This window comes from Artibeus jamaicensis, unplaced genomic scaffold (assembly GCF_021234435.1).
Source record: "Artibeus jamaicensis isolate MK-2021 breed Jamaican fruit bat unplaced genomic scaffold, CSHL_Jam_final contig_468, whole genome shotgun sequence".
NCBI classification, from domain to species: Eukaryota; Metazoa; Chordata; class Mammalia; order Chiroptera; family Phyllostomidae; genus Artibeus; species Artibeus jamaicensis.
This window is the reverse complement of record NW_026521846.1, coordinates 1705525-1714811: the sequence shown is the minus strand read 5'-3', so window position 1 is coordinate 1714811 and position 9287 is coordinate 1705525. Positions and strand designations below refer to the sequence as shown.

At 40.4% G+C, this 9287-nt stretch overlaps 1 pseudogene; it reads left to right on the top strand.

The window, feature by feature from the left end:
* The first annotated feature begins 843 nt into the window (after positions 1-843).
* Positions 844-8929, top strand: LOC119047663 (tubulin-specific chaperone E-like; annotated as a pseudogene).
* Positions 8930-9287: the final 358 nt, after the last annotated feature.

Here is a 9287-nt window from a genome sequence, read left to right as displayed (position 1 = left end):
CGAGACTGTTTTAATTACAGTGGCTTTGTAATAAAGTATCATATCAGGTAATTTGATCCCCCCTACTTTGTTCTTCTTTCTCAAAATTGCTGCTGCTATTCAGGGTCATTTATGGTTCCATATCAATATTTGAAATGTTTGTTCTATATCTGTGAAATATGTCAGTGGCATTTTAATAGGGACTATATTAATCTATAAATTGCTTTGGGTAGTATGAACATTTTGATGATGTTAATTCTTCCAATCTATGAACATGGTATATGTTTCCTTTTATTGGTGTCTTCCTTAATATTTTTCTTCAGTGTTGTATAGTTTTCTGAGTACAGGTCTTTTGCCTCCTTAGTTAGGTTTATTCTTAAGTACTTTATTTTTCTCGTTGCTGTAGTAAATGGGATCTAGTTAACCTTTTCATAAGGGTTAAGGTTCTATTTCTGGGGGGTATATAGATGTTTATGTATTTTATTCATTTGTTGAAAAGGTTTTTATTTCTACATTGAATTACCTTGGCAACTTTATCAAAAATCAATGAAGTTTTGTGACTGTTTCTGGACTCTATTCTCACAAACATTATCTTAAATGAAAGAAACTAGACACAAAAGTACACATAGTGTATGAATATTCATATCAATTTCAAAACAACCAAAACTAATACCAAGTATTTAGGGATGCATATTTAGTGTTAAAATAAAGAAATGTGAGAAAATGGTTACCATAAAAGCTAGGATAGTTGGTATTTAGAGGTGAAGGAGAAGTTTGTGGTTGAGAAGAGGTAGTGTATGTGTGGGAGAGCCATCTGGGGAGCTAGAAATATTCAATGTTTTGATCTGAGTATTGGCAGCATGAATGTTTGCTGAACATTTATGTTTTACATGCTCACCTGTGCTTAAGAGTTGGACAAAAGAGTAAGGGAAAAAGAAAAAGGAAGGAAGGAAGGGAAGGGAAGAAAGATATGAAAGAAGGAAGGAAGGGAAAAAGGTGGAATGAAAGAATTTAAAAAATGAAACAGTTTTACTGAGGTGTAATTTACATAACATGAAATTCACCTGTTTTAAGTGTACACTGCAATGATTTTCAGTATATTTACAGAGGTGTGAAACTGTCACTACAATCTAATTTTACAATATTCCCATGACCCCAAAGGAAACTTCAGGACCACTTACTCCCTACTCTCACCTCTAGTTCTGTCTCTAGATATGTGCCTTTTCTAAACATTTCATATAAATCAAATCATGTAATATGTGGTCTTTGTGTCTTGCTTCTTTTGCTGTGCATAGTGTTTTTGAGGTTTATCCATGTTTTAGCATGCATAACAATTACTTCCCTTTGATGGCTGAATAATATTCTTTTGTATGAATATATACCACATTTTGTTTATCTGTTACCAGGTTTGATGGACATTTGGGTTGTTTTCACTATGTTGGGTTCTTGTAAGTAATACCACTGTGTACATTCACATCCAATTCCTTGTATAAACATATATATGTTTTTTTCTCTTGGAGAATTTTTCTAAGAAAGGTATTGCAGGGTCACATGGTAACTCTATGTTTAACATTTTGAGGAACTTTTCCCAAGTGGCTGCACCATTTCACAATTCCATATGCAGTATATGAAGATTTCAAATCTCCACATCCTAACCAATACTTGTTATTGACTTAAAAAAATATATAGCCATTCTAGTGTGTGTAAAGTGGTATATCACTGTGGTTTTTTTATTTGCAATTCCTTATTGATTAATTTGAATATCTTTTTATGTGTTTACTAGACATTCATATATCTTTTTTGGAGAAATATCTTCAAATATTTTGCCCATTTTAAAATTGAGTTTTTGCCTTCTTATGATTGAGTTGTAAAATTTAAAAAAACATACTAGATATAAGTTCCTCATTGGGTATATCACATACATATATAGGCAGACCTCAGAGACATTGCAGGTTGGATTTGAGACCACCCCAATAAAGCAAATATCACAATAAAGTAAGACAAGGATTTTGACTTTCCAGTGCATGTAAAAATCATGTTTACACTATACTATAGTCTATTAAGTGTGCAATAGCATTATGTCTAAAAAATGTACACACCTTAATTTAACAACACTTTATTGCTAAAAAATACTAACCATCATCTGAGCCTGTTGGAAAAATGACACTGATACCCTTTCTCAATGCAGAGTTGCCACAGACTTTCAATTTTTTAAAAAAGACAATGTCCGAAAAGTACAATAGAAGCACAATAAAACAAGGCATGACTGTAAATATTTTCTCCAAGGCAGGTTGGATCAGGATGGCTTGAGATTTCATCACCCTCCTCAGAATAACATGCAATTTAAAACTTATGAATTGTTTATTTTTGGAATTTTCTATGTAATATTTTCAGACTGTGGTTGAGTAAAGTTAACTAAAATGGAGGAAAGTGAAACATCAGATGAGAGGACTAATGAATAACCACAAGTGTGTTAAAGTTTTGACAACTTTATAAGAAAGAAAGATAGGAAGGAAAATGATAAGTGATAAACTTAATTAAGTGGTTGAATTTGAGTGGAAGGAGATGAATATTTTTCCACATAATTTTTGTGCTTTTAAGCTTTCCTATAATGAGCATGCATTGACACTGCAATTTTAAAAAGTCTTGGCTCTAAAAAGCAACTCAGTTAAAAATGCCTATCTCCTGTCCGATTTGTAACCACTTCAGTGTTCTTTCTTTTTGTTTTATTCTTTTCGTTTTCCTTTCTCTTCATATCAGGGTTGAGGTCTCTACTGAACTTTCTGACCTATTTATTCTGAAACCATCATGAAAGCAGGATTGCTTGGGTCCCTCTCCCCGGTGAGCTTATATTAGTTCTCCAAAGGAAATGAGGAAACACAATTTTCTTGGCCACAAAGATTATTAGTTCTTCACGAGGCAGGGCTTTCTAAGAGCCATCTCTCTAATAAGCATGAAGGGTCTTGGGTACACTTCTAAGGGGCTTGAATGTACCCTTGACCCTTCTTCCCTTATTGAACCACACTACCAAACTACCTCCATCCCACTGGACCTCACCTCTGTAATATTCTACCATGAGTCTCTACTTCCAGGCCCTACAAGTAATAACTGCAAGTCACACAGGCCTTATTGGCTGTTTCCTGGATTGAGGGCACCCCCTCTGCCTCTGCCTTGTTTTCTGTCAGTCTTCTGCTTCTTCTACCAGTCTTCTACCTTCTAGAATGCTTTTACTAAAATAAAATTATAACATGTCTCCTAAGTTTAAACTTTGAAGAGGCTCCACAGAGCTTTGAGGGCTCAAAGTTCAGGTAGAAAGTCTACGGTTCTTCACTGGACCTGTCTGATGTCTCCATTTTAACTCCAAGCCCTGCCCTGGAGCACTCCATACCTGGCCACAGAGAGCCCTCCTCACTTGCTTGCCTTCCAGGCTTTTGCCTGTAACACTTCCCTTCAGTCCAACATCCTTTCCTTATTGTCCAGTAAGCCCTCCTTAATACATCTGTTCTCATTCCTAGTCCCCAAGAGGACCAGGCTGGGAGTTAGGTGTCTGGTCCTGCCTGGGAGGAACCCCATACCCAAGTGTTCACACAGTATATGGAATATCAGGCTGCCTATCTCCATTTTATGGGAAACAGGCCCTTCTTGAGACAGAGAGGGAGCTTTCTCACAGTGCAGGCTTCATTTCTCCATATCAGGGGCCTGGATTAGACCTTCCTAGGATATTCCCCAGGGAAATTTCTCAGGAGTGGGCATAGATTTGCCTCCCAGGCACACATTTCCACAGTGGGCACTGTCAACCATGCCCAACCTAGTGGTTCGTGGTTGGCAACAATTCAGAGCAAACTGGAGTCCCGTGGGGATTCTCCCACGGGACTCCAGTTTGCAGTGTGGTGAAGAAGGAAACTTTATTCAGTACAAAATAGCTCAATTGTGTTACAGCAAGGCCCTGAAGAAGCCCTGGGGCCAGGCCCTTCTCCAGCTAGACAGTTCTATTCTGCTCCTTGATTGTCTGTCTGCTTTGTGTTGTGCTAGTAAGCTCAGGTGTTCTTTGGTCTGCTCTGTTTTATGCCAGTCTGCTCCTCTCAGGAAAGACATCTTTGATGTTTCACCTCAGCCAGGGAGATGCAGTCTTCAGAGGTTCTCAGAGATAGAGGGGAACTGACTTATATAGATAGAAGTTCCCATCCCTGGTTTCTGACTGGTTTCACCTCATGCAAATGAGGGCTCTGAATCCTTGTACTTTGATTGGTTCAAAAAGCATTGTCCTGATTGGTCAGAATATAAGGGGGCCCAAGGAAACCCCAGAATGATCTTTTGGAAGACAGGCCCCTTGTAGTACAGGCTTCCCTGGCTAGGTGAGTGTTCTAGGAACCCATCTGTATCAGTGTGCCAGCTCAGTTGTTGTGAAAGGCTGCATTCGGCTTCAGGGGATTTTTTGACTCTTTTAACACATTTGCTCATTTCAGGACAGATGATTCACAAGTGTACATGCCCACATTGTGCTGGAGTGTATAGCAGTTTTTGACCAAATATGTCATGACCCCTGTACCCCACCCTACCCCAGCAACTGTTTTTTGTTTCCATAAATGAAAGAAGATTTCAAAGAGAAATATTTTGCTGATGTGGAAGAGGTGAAACAAAAAGTGGCAGAAGACTAAAAGGCATCAAAATCATCGAGTTTAAAAACTGTTTTGAGCAGTAGAAAAAAAACATCTCAGTAGATGGATTGCATTAAATGGAGAGTACTTTGAAGGTGATTGAAGTTTAAACATGTAAGAATAAATACACAATTTTTTATAAGTAAATTCCAGGTATTTTGGGGTTCCCCCCAAAAGTCAGAGCTGTCCTGGTTAGTAAAGCTGTGATTGGATGGGGCAAGCCTCACTCCTATTGGTTGAAATAGGATTCCAGGAAACTTATTAAGGGCTGGCTCAGAGGGCAGAAACAGTGCAGGCAGGAAGTTCAGTGCTGACTTCTCTGTGAAGTGCAAGGGGTGCTCCAGTAGGGGCAAAAGGGTGTTCTCAAGGCACTCTGGGTAGAGCAGAGAATGGGAAGAGGACAGGCAAAATACAGGAGGGGCCTTTTGTAGCCCAGACAGTAGGTTCTACCCAGCCAGAGGGAGAGCGCCCTGAGGAAGTGTCCAAAGTAAAGAGAAGGGTGTGCAGCAGTGGCAGGCCTGCTCTAGACAGCACATATTCCCCTGGATTCCCCTAGCTCCACTGGTGCAGTTGGGTCTCTGCATCATGTCCCTCTACATTCCAGGGGTGTCCAACCTTTTGGCATCTCTAGGCTACACTGGAAGAAGAGTTGTCTTGGGCCACACATTAAATGTACATACATTAATGAAAACTGATGAGCACACACAAAAAAGGTTTTAAATAAATTTTTAATTTTGTGTTGGAGCTCATTCATAGCCATCCTGGATCTTGGGTTGGACACCATACTTGGGGGAAGGTTCTGGCCCCAACCTGCCCTTTCAGCCTTACCTCCCTCCCCTACCTCCTCCAAAACCTATGCTCCAGGAAATGAAATGACCTCTGCATCCCTTAAACGGGAAAGGTCGCTGCCCCAGCACCTTCCCACTTGCTGCTTCTGCCTGTCTGCACTTGTCCAGTTCACTGTCTGTAAAACTCTTACTCAGGGTTCAGGGCTACAGCCTGAAGGTCCATTCTTACCCCATCCCACAAGCTCCCAATGTCATCGGCTGATACGGACTGGCCCATCTGAGTCCCCTCCCACTGGGGACACTGGTGGTTTATTCATGGGATGCCTTGTGGAGTCCACATGGAAGATGCAGGAAAAGAAAATGCCAGTGGTGTTGGTGCTGAGGAACTCTGTGCCCTCTCTGGAATCCTGGGAGTGGCCTGCCTTAGGCTTCCACAGGAGGGAGCTTCCCTTGTTGAAGAGGACCCATGAGGGCCTGAGGGCTGAGACAGAGGGTCCTGTGGTACACCTGCCTGTGAGGGGCTCCAGCAGGTGCCCAAAGTATGGAGTGAGAGCAACACCTGGGTTGTTGTTTCCCCCATTCTACAAACCTGTCTTTGATCCCCCTGGTGCCTTGCTCTGGGAGGAAGCTGCAGAGGGTTGGGGCTGAACTTGCATCTGAATCCTGTTGCTGTAAACAGAAGTTCATGTTACTGCAGGCTCCATGCCTAAACAATCTGGTCTGTGGTAGATCATGAAGGTACTGATGAAGGTGGAGATGTGAAGCAGAGGCTTGTCAGCAGGGTTCCATCTTCAGGATAGAAATCTTACCTTATCTCTGGAGATTGGGTTTAGGCCCATTGCTGGGGACAGGTGAGGCTCATGAGAGGCAGTTGTGACTGCAGGGAGCTTCTCAAAGCATCTCTGGGAACTTCTGAAGGAACTGACTACTCCAGGCCTGTAACCAGACTTCTGATATGCCACAGGATTATGCTGTCCATTTTGGGGTACCCACAGACAGTTTTTAATATACCATAGGTCTCGGAAAAACTTGTTTTTCTTAAGATGGTAAACATTCCCCTTTTGGTTTATTTTTGGGGTTATGAAATACTCTGAAATTAATCGTGGTGATAGTTGTACAACTCTAGGAATATACAAAAATCATTGAATAATACATTCTAATGAGTGAATTCTGTGGTATGAATTATATATCTCAATAACACTCAGCCCAGAGATGGAGCCACAAAATATGCCCAAATGAGTTTCAACAAAAAGTGTAGAAGCAATTTACTGGAAAAAACAATGAAGTGGAAGTGGAAAATTGGTGCTGGAGCAGCTGGGCATCCATAGGCAATAATAATAACAACAACAATAAAAAATAATAACAAGAACAACTCCAAACCTCAACCTGAGTCTCACCCCTTTTACAAAAATTAACTCAAAAATGAATGATGGGCTTAAATATAAAATGTAAAACTAGAGTGTGTGCAAGGGGTTGGTCTTGGGAAAGAAAGACATGGATCCCCTCTTCAAGTGATACTGTAATTTCCCAAAATATTTGCTCTACTTGGGTTAGGATTCTCACACATGCAAGTGCTGATGCAAGGAAAAAGAGGAAAATGCTAAATTTCATTTAGAAATTAGTGAAAATCTTCGGTTAGAAGATACTTCAAGAGCTCATAGACCTTGGGGAAAGAACACTCACTTAGGCTCTATCCAGGCTTCCTAGAGGCAGCCTTTGGGTTTCTGAGAAACATTGCTTGGATCTTGCAGAATTGTGCTTTCCCTACTTTGGGACACAGCCATCTGTTTCTTGAGTCCATCCACTAATGCCAGAGAAAGAGGTAGGGAAAAAGAGAAACATCGATGTGGGAGAGAACCATGGATCAGTTACCTCCTTTACCCACCCAGACTTAGGATTGAACCTGAAACCTAGATCTCATATTTTGGATTCTGGATCTATTATAATGAATGACACTTTGACATCAGATGTCATGGGTTGAAGAGCTGAAGTTAATGGTGAATGTGCAACAGCGCATTTCTATGGCACTGTTCCTCCTGTGGCAGGATCTGGTTAGGAGTAGAATGGGACAATCCTAAGAGAGGTAAGCATGATAGAAGACATGAAGCAACTGTGTATTATAAATGCAGCCACCCAACAGGAGGATCCTTAAGTCATCTAAAACAATATAAAATTTACTGCAGCTAAGAACCGCTATGTGTTAAAAAATGGACCAGAGAAAGATGGAAAAGAACAACTTGTTAAAATTGTAAATAGACCAGTGGAAACTATTGGTTTTCACTCTATTATAAAATGACAAAGCCAGCTGAGCACATTGCAAGAAATTTCTTTGAGTAACTGCAGTAAGTTATGCCGATGACAAAGGAGCCATTGCTAAAGCATGTCTTAATGTTAGAGAAGTAGATTTGTCAATAAACCTTCTGTCAGCATGGGATGAAGTTGTACACATTGCTGATCAGCTCAGACACCTGGAAGTTCTTAATCTCAGAGACAATAAACTGAGATTTCCCCCTGGCTCACAATCTCCAACCCAAACATTTCCTGCACTAAAGGTTTTAGTCCTCTGCTGAACAGGAGTAACATAGGCTGAGGTGCTCTGGTGTACCAATGGGTGGCAGGTCCTAGAGGAGCTCTCCCTGGAGCCTAGCAATGTTTCCATTTCAGAAAGGCTGGCTGACATTCTACAGATGGTCACATTATTAGACCATTCCCATAATCACTTAATTGATTAAAATCAGCTGTTTCTAATAGTGTATCTGCCCAGACTAGAACAACTAATTCTTTCTAATACTAGGATTTCTTCTCTACATTTCCCAGATGCTGGGATTTGATGCAAAATGTCAGTTTCCTTCCTTGCAAAACCTTGTAGTCAATAACAATTGGATATTAATCACAATGGCCATCTTTCAATGAGCTGGATAAGTTAGAGTCCAAATTCTTTGTCCTGCTGAAGAAATGCCCTGTCTGAGGGAAGCAGTGTGCAGGCCACTTACCAGTTCATTATCGTCAAGATCAGTCAGCTGCTGACTCTGAACAAAGGTCGGATTCTTCCCTAGGAGAGGCTTGGAGCAGAGCTGGAATACAGAAAAGGATTTGGAAATGAATGGGAAGAGGCAGGTGGGATTAGGATGCAGCCAAAACAAGCCAAATGAGGAGTTCCTGGCAGCCCATCCCAGATACCAGGCAGTCTACCTCAAATACAGTGTACCTGAAGATGGGGAACTCAAAACACAACCACTGTGTTTGCTCAAAAAACAGCTAACACTGAAGATGAAATATCCTCACCATCTTCATCAGAAAGTCTTAGAGAAACAACTGCCAAATTCCACGACAATTCAAAATGTAAAATTACTGCTGTCACATATTCTCAAAGTTCTTCTGTCAGACCTTCTGTTTTCCTATGAAAGTCCCAAAGTGCCAGGCAGAGAGATTGAACTAGAAGATGACTAATATTCATTAGAGTTTTATTCTGCAGAAAATGGAGATTGTCTATTAGTGCAATGATGACAGCCAACTAATAAAGCTCAGGGACGAGACTGTTTGCCAGACTGTGGTTCACTGGAAAATAATGATTTATTGGAACAATTCTACCCTAATATAGAAGAAGTTTTATAACTTTCCCTAAGTATAAAAAAAAGGTGGTACTTTTCATTCAGAAGAGACCATCTAGGCTTGTATATGATAGCAACAAAAAAGGCTTTGTATCTAAAACAAAGTAAAACTAGAAAACTTTTAGAACACACAGAGGGGGAAATCTTCAGGAGCTAAGGTTATGTAAAAAGTTCTTAGCCTGGAAACCAAAAGTTTGAGCCATAAAATGAAAACTGATCAATTGGACTTCATTAGAATTAAAAACTTCTGT